Below are 13310 nucleotides of genomic sequence, written 5' to 3' on the forward strand. Positions count from 1 at the left end.
CATCTGGCTCCCTGCTCAGCGGGGGGAGCTTGCTTTTCCCGCTCCAGCTCCCCCCCTCCTTGTGTTCTCTCACTGTCTCTGTCAAATAAATAAATAAAATCTTAAAAAAAAAAAAAGAAAAAGAAAATGACCTTTTCTTCTGTAATTACAAAAGTTCCATACTGATTTCTCTCCTAAGCTTGCTCTTTTTCCTCTGCGTACTGTTCATTCATTCAACAAACATTTATTGTCAGGCTGGAGCCACAGTGAACAAGGGACACTGTGCCTGCAAGCATCTTGCAAGTTACAGGGGGAGTCCTAGCTTTATTTTTTTTTTAAGATTTTCTTTCTTCATTTGAGAGAGAGAGATTGGGAGAGCATAGAGTGAGAGTGAAAAGGAGAAGCAGACTCCTCTGTTGAGCAGAGAGCCCAATGCGGGACTCAATCCCAGGACCCTGGGATCATGACCTGAGCCGAAGGCAGAGGCTTAACCGACTGAGCCACCCAGGTGCCCTGAGTCCTAGCTTTAGATGAAACTTGATACATGACTCAAACATCTTTCAGCCCTGCCTTCTCAACACTGGTTCCACTGTCAGATTTCTTTTCCTAGTTCCAAATGGCTACCAGGAGCTCCTGGAGCTGTCTCCTTACTCACTCACTTCTAGCCAGAAGGAGATCCATTCTCTTGTAGCTCAAGTAAAGGACCTGGAATTGAGTTATGTTGGTCCCAATTGGTCTGACTTGGGTCATGCGTAATTCCCAACCAGTCAACCAAATAGGGATACAGAATAAGTGACAGGCTTACAGTAATCACAGCTCCTTCTTGCCACTGGTCTGAACCCTCTGCCTATTGCTGAGAAGCTCGGGGCACTTTTAGGAAACAGAGGAAGGTATGAAATTGGTGCTGGAAGAAACAAGGTACATCCACTCCACTCCCTGTCCCTACAGAGCTAATAGCCTCTGAAGAATTGGCAGGATGATGGGAACTCACAACTCAGTGCATGCATGAATCATTTCTGATACATGAGGGCTAACAAGTGTGAAGCCCTGGAAATTTTCCCCTAGCAACAGAATTCAGGCTGACTTTTCTGTTAAAAACCACCACTGAGCAGCCACCATATGCTCAAAATTGCTGGCCTCTGGCAGTGATTTAGAAGGAAAACCTTTCATATCCAATTAGCCTACACTTGGATTCATGCAGTGCCTAAGAATTCACCTTTATTTATAAGTGCAAGGCTTCAGATGAATTTGACAAGAGCTACTGAAAGTTAAAGCGTTTGCAAGGATGTTAGTTTCCTCGGTTGATCACGATTTAATTTTCCCCATGTTGAGCTGGTTAGAGAAAACTGCAAACAGGGGGTTCCATCCAAACCTCACATTAGTAGAAATATTTGTTCTCCACCTTGTTTACAACATTATATATTGGATTTAATTCTCACCCCACGTGTTACCCCTCATCATCAATCTAATGCTCTAAGTCAGTGTTTTTTAACCTTGGCCACACAGTGTGATCTTTTGGGGAGGTTTTGGAGATATCTATGCCTAGGTCTCAGCCCCAGAGATCCTGTTAGCATTGGTCCAGGGCATGGGCAAGGTTGAAAACCACTGCTCTAAGTACAACCTTGTTAGAGATGAAGTGTCTCCTAGGAAACATGTCCAATTTGCACATATAACTAACTTAAATGCTATAGTCAATCAGTTAAGAAACAACATCGATTTAGGATTAAATCAAGTTCAGAAACAGGGAGAAATGTTCTCTAGGTCAGCAGCAAGCCACCTATCTGTGCATGCTTTTGCCCCCACCACCGTAGACATGTCACGTCTCTGCTGCCATCACCCAGGCTAAGCCACCACCATCTTCCTCAGCCATGAAAGCACGCTCCCGATTCTCTCCTGCTTCTGCTGTCACAAAGCAGCCAGGGTGAGCTTCTTAAAATATAAATAAGAACATGTCACTTCCTTCCTCAAAAACCTTCAAAGGCTTCCCATTGCTCATGCTACAAAACATACAAACTGTCCAGCCATTGTCTGCCCACTCCCCTCATTTACTACAGGCTGCCACCTTGACCTTTCATTTCCTCCACATCTTTTCCATCTCTGGGCTTCTGTGTGTGTTGTTCTCTCTCCCTTAAACACACACACACACACACTCCTGATCTCTTTCCACTAAACATGCAAATATTCTTTGCCTTCCTCACTTTACTTATTGCTACAATCTCAGCTTAAAGTCACTTCCTCGAAGAGGTTGTCCCTGACGCCTAATCTAAAGTGAGTCCCATGTTTTATACTGAGTGCCTGATTTTATATCTTTCCAGTGTGGGGTTATTTTTACAGCATCTGACTTCCTCTAGACTATAAGCTCCTTGAAGACAAGGACAATTCTGTTTTGATCACCCAGCACCACTTTCTCTGACCCATAGTAGATGCTCAGTAAATATTCAATGTAAATAAGTGTGTTTTACTGTGCCATTTACTTACAGAGAGAGATGTTGTAAGAAATAGATCATGAAGTGTACAGCCATGTTTACTCAACATAGTGTTTAGAATCCTGTTCATTACATTCTATAAGCATTCCCTTTATGAACACCCAGGAGAAGTTTCCCACAGTCCCAGTGTTAGGTATAGTTATGTTTCTCTTGAGTGACCTGTTGGGTGTTTTGCTATCATATTCCATAAATCATTCAACTTTGATTCTACAATGATTCTATAAATCATTAACCAATTAGGCTTCCCTCTTTGCTTTGACTGATAAGAAGTTCAGAGTCAGATTTGTGAGCCTCCCCACCTCAAACCCTGCCAGCACTGGAGGAGACGCTCATGATTCTAACCTCATTCTACTTTTATCTAATCAATCCTTCCTTCATTTCCCCCTCTACTCCTCTTGTTTTTTTTTTTAAGATTTCATTTATTTTAGAGAGAGAATGAGAGAGAGACAGAGACAGAGAGAGCACATGAGAGGGGGGAAGGTCAGAGGGAGAAGCAGACTCCATGCTGATCAGGGAGCCCGATGCGGGACTCGATTCTGGGACTCCAGGATCATGACCTGAGCCGAAGGCAGTCACTTAACCAACTGAGCCACCTAGGTGCCCCTCTACTCCTCTTTTTTAATTATAATGTATTTATAAGCCATCTTAAATACTCTGGAACTAAGCAAGACATAATAAATAAATTAAATAATGACACATAAGTTATTCAAGGAAAAGAGAAAGCATATCTATGTGATAAGTTGTGTTTCACTGGATTCAATAAATAAGACCTCTTTTCCCTGCTTGAGAAAGAAGAATCCAACAGAAAAAGACTAGAATGGGTTTAGGCACATGGGTAACAGTGGGCTTCTTAATCCATCACAAAAAAAAAGCATTGGAAAACAAAGACCTCTGTATCCAAAGAGAGCAGAACTTTTACTTTTCTGGACAGATGGATCCCAAAGGGGAAGTGGGAAGGGCTAAGCAAGGCATGCCCAGGTGTGGCTCCCACACTTACCAATCAGGTCATTCTAATTCTCTCCACTCTCCTGGGGGAGGTCAGGCCAAGAATATTAACACTAATTGATACCCTTCACGTGGAAACTCTAAGTTAAGGGAAAGAACATCCTCTCTCCCCAAACATCATTGACTTGCAAACATGTAACTAGTAGTTATTTTACAATATAAAGTTTACTGTGTTCATTTTCTATTGCTGCTATAACAAATTACAAGCTTATCACCTTACATTTCTGAAGATCCAAAATGTATCTCACTAGGCTACAATCAAGGTGTCCACAGAGCTGTATTCCTACCGGCTCTAGGGGAAAGTCCGTTCGCTGCCTTTTCCAGCTTCTGTGGACCCCTTCGTATCACTCCAACCTCTGCTCCCATTCTGACGTGTTTGACTCTACTCCCCTGCCTCCCTCCTTCCCTTATAAGGACACGTGTGACTACATCAAGCCCACCAGGTAATCCAGGAAAATCTCCCCAATTTAAGATCCTTACTTTAATCACATTAACAAAGTCTCCTTTGCCGCCTAAGTTAACCTATGGACAGGTTTGGGAATTAGGAGGTGGATACCTTTGGGAGACGGTTATTCTGCTTTACCATTGTTACACTAAATTAGGTGTCTGTGGATATGCCAAGGTATGAATTTGGGATATGATTAAAACAATATCAAAGAACTGTCTCCAGTATCTGGAACCATCCACTCAAACTAATTCCTTTATTAAAACAGTTAAGTCGAAAGACATGATAAAAAAAAAAAAATACTTTTTGGCCCTGGAAAAGTAGTCCAGGAATATTTCCAAAGCTGATTTTAACCCTCACAAAAACATCACTTCCTCCTAATCAATAGCCCTCCAGCATGCAGCTGTGATGAAAAAAACTCTTTTGTTATTCTGCTCCCCCAACCCCCCCGCACCCCCACCCCCCACCGCCTGGAACTCTCAGCAGTCTCTGTGGTCCTCCAGACCCTCCCACCCCCACTCCTAGGATTTCCTGCCCTCTGGTCACTCCACCAGTCCCATTCCCAGAAAGGCAGCAGCATCAGAACAGGGACATGAAGATGGGGTAAGAAGTATTTCCTAAGAAAAGGAATGTGAAGATGAGATCTTTGACAGAGAAATTAGGAAATTCCCACAACTCTTTAAGAAGAATCTGACTGGATTTTTAGATCATTTTTCTAGCCCTGCTGCTGGCTCTGGACTTTTTATGTATATTGTTTATTCTCTTGCCTTTCCTTATGCTTGAACAAAAGGTCAAGGCCTCTATAATTCTCAAGGTGAAAACCCTTCAGAATTCAGGGTGGTGACATGCAAAGGGACATTTAATAGATACTTGTTTGTTATTAATCATGAGCGTCCGGCTGTCATTTGCCTGCAAATGCCAATCCTTAATTCCCTCATCTGCTAAAAATACACTCACCTGAATACTTCAAAAGCACATAGGTTTTAGATAATATCATAAATCATTTCTTTAGTATTTTCTCTCACTGGTTTAGACCACTGCCCCCTTCTTGCCTATCTCTGCTTTCCTCCAGCCATTTCTATTTTTAGGTGGGTCAGCACTTACTGATTTGTAAAACTGATCCCTTCTCACTCTTCCTGGGATCATGTAACGACAACCAGTCACAAAACATACCTCATGGAGAGCCAGAAGACCTGATCTTTAGACTTTATTTTTTTTTAAGATTTTATTTATTTATTTGACAGAGAGAGATACAGCAAGAGAGGAAACACAAGCAGGAGGAGTGGGAGAGGGAGAAGCTGGCTTCCCGCCAAACAGGGAGCCCGATGTGGGGCTCGATCCCAGGACCCTGGGATCATGACCTGAGCTGAAGGCAGACGCTTAACGACTGAGCCACCCAGGTGCCCCTGATCTTTAGACTTTAGACCAAAGTCTAAAAGAGAAAATTTTTTGCTGACCATTGAAGGATCAGCCAATGTGATGATTTAAGAAAAAAAAAAAGTGTGAATTTGTCTCAAGAGGTATGGTTAATGCTCATTTATCCCTCACTGATTCTGTATTTTCAAAAAACTATCTGGAACATAATTAGCAGATGTGTTTAGTTATTTTTTTCTCTCCTTCTTGGCTGGGGAGTGAGATCTGGAAGCAGAGTCTGTGCTGCCCACACTGTCCCCCAAAGGGCTCCTAGGCAACATGGTGGTTGGAGTGATGGTGGAGCCAGTCCCTGGCAAAGGTAGAGGTCAAGGGCTTGGGCTGCTCCCCCCAGGCCCTGAAATTGACAACCCCAAGGGCTGCCTTATGTCACACAAGACCAGATCAGGGTTGTCTCAACTGTCAGTGCTGGGAACCAGCCAAACATGCCATCACTGTCTATCTTGGAGTGAGCCCAACGCTTGGGCTCAATAGCTTTCCTTGTTTCCTAGAATTGATCAGTTTCAATTCAACAATTGTGTCTCTTGGCATCTACACCAGAAAGTATCACCAGGACCCTCGGCTGTGATTTCCTGAGTGTGAGGAAAGCTGCAAGTCTGCACAGAATCTCCTCCAACCTATCAGATACTCCTGAAATCCTTATTAGAGATTTATCAGTTTGGCGTGATTGCCTTTAAAATGTATGCTTTCCTTGGGGGCTGGCGGGGGGCGGGGGGCGGTAGTTTAGGCTATCCATTCATTCAACAAATACCCATTTATTGAATACCCATTACTTCCAAAACACTGCTGGATCCTAGAAGTTTGTCTTTGCTTGTAAGTAATTCACAGTCTAGTCAGTTATTAATCATTTGTAGAACCTCAATGTGTGGGGAAAACAAAGGACGACAGATGTTGGTAAGGGAGCAGGGGAAAGAAGGACACCAGTTACTGAGCCAGAGAGGGGAAAACGAGGTGAGGGGAGCTCACCCAGACAAATGAAACATGTCTGACTTCACCAGCTGCTCCGAAAGCCAGGACTGCACAAGCCCTTACACTGGACAGACGGACAGCAAGAGTAGACACTTCCACAGGTCCAGAAGCGCACTTTTTAAAATAGGTCACAGAACTTCAAAAAGACACTCAGAAATCCCCATATACAAGAAAGCACACTGGTTTTTATTATGCTCCAAGCTGCCAGAGTACAATCTACTGAAATACTGAAATAAATTACTGAACAAATCAGCCCTTTTCATGGTCTCATTTGCACAAATCACTCGCCTCCCTCCCTTTATTCATGCTCTCACATTTTGAGGTCAATTTCCCCTCAGTGATGACCCAGGGGAATGAGACAACATTTTCCAAGCCTCAAGATTACTTGTTTATAATTTCGTCTCTTTACAGTCCTCGTTTTTGGCACACATTCCTTCCAAGCCTCAAATTCCCACCAAAGAAACCAGCAGCCATCTCCAGAGCCTTCACTCTTAGCGGGACCAATAATGTGCTTATACCCCCAGCCCCTTAATTCCTGAAGACCAGTGAGGGGGCAGGTGAGAGTGAGCCCTCCAGCTGCTGGACCCGGCTCCTTCCTGCATTTCTGTGGTTCAGTACCCTTCCCCATTCAGAGATACCTGTAACCATCTGATCCTGTGTCCAGGGGATTCCCACAGGCACAACCTCATTTTGCTTTTGACAATCTGCGACAACTAAAGAGAGCCATTATCTTACCTCTAATTCCGCTTTCAGCCCTTGAGCCTTTAACCTCTGGTCTGGTAGAAACTGCCCTTCCAACTATCCCTGGTGTCCTTGACAATGTGGTAGTTTAAACTACTGAGTGCCTATGGGTTCCAAGAGAAAGACATGATGTTAGTATCACACCCGAGTTCAGCAAGTGAGCCCCCTGACCTGTAAAACAAACAGCTGCATTATAAATGCATCAGGGATACAAGAAAGGATATTAAATTATAAATGTTTATTATTTTCCCCTTCCCCCTCTTCCTGCCCCTACCCCCACTGCTATGGAAGAGCGAAAATACCTCTGACTACTCAGTTTCCCTCCCCTCCAAAGCCCAATGGAGAGTGCCACACAAGCCTTGGGCTTCCTTGCAGGTTGGCAGAAAGAAGACTAAAATATGTACGGAAGGTGTGCTGGTGAAGAGTGGAGGATAGGGGCAAAGCTTCAAGGCTGTTGGTAGGCTCTGAAAAATACTGAGAAGATGAATTTAAGAAGCAGTGCTGCGGTTTATGATTTGAATCTCCCTTTGGTGTCTTTATCTTTCATTTATGGTCAGAATGGTTGACAAGAAAAGCATCAGCAAAACCAAGAATAAGAATTCAGAGCCTCAGACCGCTAATCCACTGACCCAGTTGATCTGAGGCACCAAGCCTTGTACGAAGCTTCTTTCTAGCTTTGAGTGACAGTGCATGTCACAAACCCACTACTCTCAATGTACCTGTCCTTAACAGAACTGGCTGGCCATGCACTGTATGTTGCTGATAAGCATTCCCAAAACTCTAGTTTTATTTTTAGATGGTTTGAGGAGAAACAGTTGGAGAAAAACCTGTGAACAAGGACATAAAATCGGCAGACGTTACCTTATACAAACTGAGAAAATACTTAACAATAAAGTTACAAGATGGTCCCACAGATATTTATTGCAGAAAGGCTCCAAGAACTGCTTTATCCCAGACTGTCATACATACATCCTCTTTTGATCATAATTAACCAGAAGTTATTATTTCTGGACAGTTGTTAAGAAGTAAAAAACAGCGCCTGGATGGCTCAGTGGGTTAAGCGTCTGCCTTCAGCTCAGGCCATGATCTCAGGGTCCTGGGATCGAGCCCCGCATCAGCCTCCCTGCTCAGTGGGGAGCCTGCGTCTCCCTCTCCCTCTGCCCCTCCCCCCACTTGTGCGTGCACAAGCTCTCTCTCTTTCTCTCTCAAATAAATTTTTTTTAAAAAGCAAAAAATAAAACTTTAAAGAACCCCTATTTTGTGCAGATACTAGACTACAATAAATGAAATAAATAAAGGGGAAAAAAACCACAAGTACTCAAAATTCTAGGCTTCTGAATAACAAAGAGGCAGAGGAGTAAACATAATCTAGGACAACCACCATGCACAAAAGTATAAAATAGAGAAAAATCGTTTAATGTTCTCCAAATTATCTTGTCATCCTTTGGTGGAGAAGTTATTGAGAGCACAAACACATACTCTAACTATCTGCTGGGCTGGTTTGTTTCACTATGCCTAGACATTGTCAATAAAGGGCTATATTTGGAACCAATTTACTGCTGTTGTCTTTACAGCTCATACACTTGTTTTGGTTTTACAACTAATACATTTTGGCAGATTCCAGCATCCTCAAATGCACAATATTTTCTCGGTACCTTTGAAAAGCAAGTATAGGTAGAGCATTAGGGGCTTGTCATAATCCTCGGAAGAAGATGAGCTGCTCTGGAATACAGTTTATAACATTCCGCGGCAGCAAGCACCGCATGTGCCTCCTCATAAGAATAAAAGCTCGGTCCTACAGCCTCAAATAAATCTGGAGGAGCCTAAGACAAAATCAGAGAGTGAACCTAGAAACAATGGGAGAATGTAAATGACAGGAAACAAACCAGATGACATTTAATCTAATCTCTATAGAACAGTGATAATCAGAACACGATAACCACAACTGGTGAGCACCCAAATATTTTTTTTTCTGACTTACGTGTTCAAGGTAACAAAGTATGGAAAAAATAAAAAGTATTTTCTATAAATATTTTTACATACGCAATGTAGAATTTTATCTCCTTCTATCAGACATTATATCCTCACTATTTTGCCTCACTTCCCAGTATTCTTTAAAAGGTTACATTTTGGGGCACCTGGGTAGCGCAGTCGGTTGAGCAACAGACGCTTGGTTTCAACTCAGGTCTGATCTCAGGGTCGTGAAATTGAGCCCTGTGCTGGGCTCCATGCTCAGCATGGAGATTGCTTGAGATTCTCTCTCTCCCTCTCCCGCTGTCCCTTCCCCGAGATCCTTCTCCCTTTAAGATAAATAAATCTTTAAAAAATACAAAATAAAAGTTTACATTGTAAGGTTGCTCCATAACTGAAGAGGACCAATCCCCAATTCCTGAACTTTTAGGCTGTTTCCAATTGGTAGCAATTATAAATACTTTGGTGATAAACTGTCTTATTATGTATATATTGTTGTGCACATGTATGATTATTCCTGGGGATACACCATAGAAATCGAATTGCTGAGTCAGAGACAGACCTGTGCTTAGGCATTTCATCTATATTGACAAATGGCTTGCCAGAAAACTTGAACCAATTTACATTTCCTCCACCTTCATGTATTCACCAACACTGGGTGCCATTTTCTTCATCTTTGTCAATTTGATAGGCCAGAGATTATATCTTGTATAACTGGAATATTTTCACTCCAATATTCATTGGCCCTTAACTTATTTGTAAATTGTACATATTCTTTATTTCTTTTCTTTTGGATTATTCTTATTGATTAGAATACACCCTATGTATCAGAGATAACCTTCTTTAACCTTCATATATCATGACCATTTTTTCCCAGTACACTTACCTTTCTTTTTTTAAAATCAAGTATATTGATCATTTTATTTATGGTGTTCTTCACTTGCTGTTTTATTTCCAAATAGTAACCAACTGTCTAAATACAATATATTGACTACTTCATCTTTTTCCACTGCCACTTATATACTAAATCTTTACACAGGGAGCATCGGCTTTGTAGCTGAGATTCCTGTTCTGTTTCATTGATTCTTATGCTGGTGCTATGCTCCTTTAATTAGTATAACTTTATAATACATGTTAATGTGTCTGAACCCGGTTATCCTGTCATTTTCTTCATTATTAGCTATTCTCACCAATTTCATTTTCCATACAACAACTGTAATCACTCTGTTGTGTTCCCAGTTCAAAAATCCTATTGGAATTATTTTAAACTTATTAAACTGAGGAGGCCTAACATCTTAATGCACAGCTTCCTACCCAAATCCATGTTTCTCCACGTCCTTCTTTTATATCACTCAACAGAGTGCTTTTTCCAGAAAGGTCTTGCACATTACTAGACATTTTATAGTTTTTGTTGTCATTGTGAAAGGATACTTTCCATCATATTTTCTAACTAGTTATAGCTGGTACCTGATAGAATTTTTATGGGCCAATAATTCTTTGAAAATTCTTCACAGGAACACACTATTCCACTTTCATCATCACCCAGGTGTTTGCATTTCCAGTGACTATTTCTAGACAAGGAGGGGAGAGTGCCATTATACCCAAAGTGCCTCATCCCCGTATTATAAGTCAGACATGGCCAAAAGGATAATAATATCTGTGTAGCATTCTGTAAACTTTACAGTTTTCCCCACATATTACCTAATCTAATATTCACAACACCTGTCTAAAGGGGATAGGATACTCTAGAGTAATCAAGTTGTCATTAGTCTCACCTTTAAGATGAGGAAACAGAGGTTCAGATCTGAATCAGTCTCCTGAAGAGCTTGATTAAAATGCAGACATCTGGGTCCCATCCCACACCTATTTCCTCAAAATCTTAGGAGCGGGGTGTGAAACCAGGGACTCTGTGTTTTTAACTAGCTCCCCCTGCTGGCTGCCATGAAACATTTCGATCACGGAGTCAAAAGGCTACAATTGAACATTTCTGCCTCCACCTTAGGCATCTATCCCACCATACCTCAATGCAAGCCTAATAATAGTGAGGGGTTTTTTTTTTAAAGCAATTTATGAAGAAGCTGGCATTTTTTAAAGTATCTCTTTATATAGGGGATCCTGCAAAAAGCATGCTCTGGTTTGCCACGACAAGCCCCTGTGTGCAGGCTTCACTTATCATTCAGTCACTTCTTCCCAAAGTCTTAATTAAAAGACAGCTCCCCTGTACTCTGTGACTAATGCCAAGCTGCCTGGCTGTTATGGCTTCCACAGCCCCAGTGAACCTCAGGACACCTTGGCAGTGGTCCTGCCCTACTGGCCTAGAATCCGACAGCCCCATGGCTGATGAGAGTTGCCTGGAAAAGTGGCAGAGGGCTCCAAGCACAGATCCCACCCAGCAAAGCCCCACTGCCAGGGTATCCTCTCGTGGCAGGTGGGCCAGCACCAGGGGAGGACGCCATTGCTGGTGACCCCATCCTGCCCATTACTGTACAGAAAAGCTCATGGTAACCCTTCAGGAAACGCCAAAGACTCGTCTACAGAGAAAACCTTCAGTTTGGGTAGAGTTTAACGTATTTTTCAGTCACTCACCACTATCTGTGGAGTTACAGGGCAGGCCCATGCTAACTCTGAGACGTGAGAATAAATAATATACAGCACTGTATGGCCCAGGGAGCAAGGAGGCGTGGGAAGAGGCTTAATATTTAGAGGGAATTTTGGAGGGAAATTTGGAGGGAGTTTTATGGTTGTGGGAGTTTTCCAGACTGACAAGTGCAGAGAAAGCATTCCAGAATTGCTTTTTCCAGAATTCCGGAGGGACCAGCTTAAGCAAAGGCATCATGAGTATAATAGGTTGCAAGAAGTCTGGATCACTGGAGGGTCAAAAAATAAAAGAGAGCTGGAAGGGTAAGCTAGGGCCAGCTTACAAGGACTCCATATACTCTTGGAAGGTATTTGAAGTTTATCTTGGAGATGTTCGGGAACCACAGCTGCATGAACTCTAGTGGCAGTAGGGAAAGCACAGCAGCTGAGCCTGGAGACCGGATGTGGATTAGGCGGCTTTGGCAATGACAAGGCTGGGAGGTTGGGCCGCACAGGGTCAGCTGCAAGGATGGTAAAGAGGACTGATTCCCAGGCTGCCGAGCAGGTAGAATTGGCAGGATGTGGAGACCAAATGAATGTCGTGGAAGGAAAAGTGAGGCCAAGCAGAACTCTGAGATTCCAGGATGTGGACGTCATGGAATCATGGCTTTTTGAAATTCCTTGAAAACCCTTGACAGGAACAGACTATGAGTGTGTTCATCCCCGGTTGGCTCCAAGCATCCTAGAACTAAACAAGCTCTGCCCCCTCCCCCTGTCCTCCTCCTTCTTCTCTTCCGCCATCAGACAAGTACTGGCAAGGGCAGACCTTTCCTGAACGCGCACCCCAAACCCAGAACCTAGGCAGCTTCATTCCCTCAAACTCTGTCCTCAACAGTATTGTTCTTTAAGAAGCCATTTGTCCAGTGATGCCACCTTCCATTTGGGTAAACTTTGCTGTACAAAATCGTCATACTCATGCTTTCTTTTGCTCCCCAAACTTCCAATAAGAAAATCAAGACTTAGGGAAGCTGTAGCTTGCTAAAGCTCCCCGAGCTCATTTGCAGTGAATCCACAGTTCCAACCATTTCTTCTGCCTTAAAATCCAGGGCGGTTACAACTTGTAATAATTACAAACCCAATCCCCTGTCATAATACCTAAATGCTTAAAGGAGAAAGAAACATGACCAGGGATGGAAGATGCATGCAGATAAGTGGTAGCTGGTTCAAATGGGATTCTCATTGTTGTAGGACACATATACAGACCTAAAAACAACAACAAAAAGTCCTCAACTCAGAGTCCTAACAGAATCTCAGGTAGCCTGTCGGGTTTTCTCCTTGGTCTGTGTTCTGCAGAAACAAGACCTCATGCTTGCACATCAAATAAGAGACCTCCCCAGGCAACTTTTATTGGGGGGGGGGGGCGGCGGAGAAGAGGGTGGAGGGAGAGAGAATCTGCTGCTCAGCAAACAAGAAGCATTCCTTGCAAAGAAGGGGAAAGAGCTGCCTGGGGTGGGCCAGTGTAGATGGATGAGAAAGGTTTCAAGCCACATGAAGAGGATTGTGTATGTTGGAAGTTTGAAACTGACCAGGAAGAAATTCACTACCACTCATATTCAGGAAAATATATCATTTACTTCTAGTTTCATACAGCTTTCTAACTTACTTTAATTTGAAGAAAATCTCAGATGCTTCTGAGTTGGTCCCTT

General features: G+C 42.8%; 1 protein-coding gene and 1 long non-coding RNA gene across 2 annotated transcripts in view; one reads left to right on the plus strand and one right to left on the minus strand.

The window, feature by feature from the left end:
• The window catches only part of LOC135361625 (uncharacterized), a 74607-nt gene that overhangs the window by 52796 nt on the left and 8501 nt on the right, over nucleotides 1-13310 (minus strand). Inside the window, exon 2 of the long non-coding RNA XR_010405212.1 lies at nucleotides 7051-7160. This is a non-coding gene — a long non-coding RNA (uncharacterized LOC135361625). The remainder of the gene's footprint in view (nucleotides 1-7050; nucleotides 7161-13310) is intronic.
• RHOJ (ras homolog family member J) overlaps nucleotides 1-13310 on the plus strand; it is an 87118-nt gene that overhangs the window by 37800 nt on the left and 36008 nt on the right. The gene's annotated exons all lie outside the window — the stretch shown is intronic.

The sequence above is a fragment of the Mirounga angustirostris genome, unplaced genomic scaffold (genome assembly GCF_029215605.1).
Source record: "Mirounga angustirostris isolate CCGP_5_RB_7025 unplaced genomic scaffold, mMirAng1.0.hap1 SCAF_9, whole genome shotgun sequence".
In the NCBI taxonomy this organism is placed as follows: Eukaryota; Metazoa; Chordata; class Mammalia; order Carnivora; family Phocidae; genus Mirounga; species Mirounga angustirostris.